Raw genomic sequence first — 237 nt, 5'->3', positions numbered from 1 at the left:
CAGAAGAAAGCAGGGGGGGGGGGGGGGGGGGGGCGTATTTTGGCCTATCAAGGTATATACAAGCCTCAATCCTATAGAATTAAGGGGTGAAAGGGGGGTTGGGAGGGGGTTTTGGGGGCTCTACCAGGTACGCTCACCCTCCGAGCTCCTCTTCTTATCTGCGGGAACGGCCCCCAGCGAGGGAGCTGCTAAAGGCTGGTGGGGATGGAGAGACCTCCAGAGAGAGACAGACAGAAA

The sequence above is a fragment of the Merops nubicus genome, unplaced genomic scaffold (assembly GCF_000691845.1).
Source record: "Merops nubicus isolate BGI_N331 unplaced genomic scaffold, ASM69184v1 scaffold14535, whole genome shotgun sequence".
In the NCBI taxonomy this organism is placed as follows: Eukaryota; Metazoa; Chordata; class Aves; order Coraciiformes; family Meropidae; genus Merops; species Merops nubicus.
Note: the sequence above shows the minus strand (reverse complement) of the source record.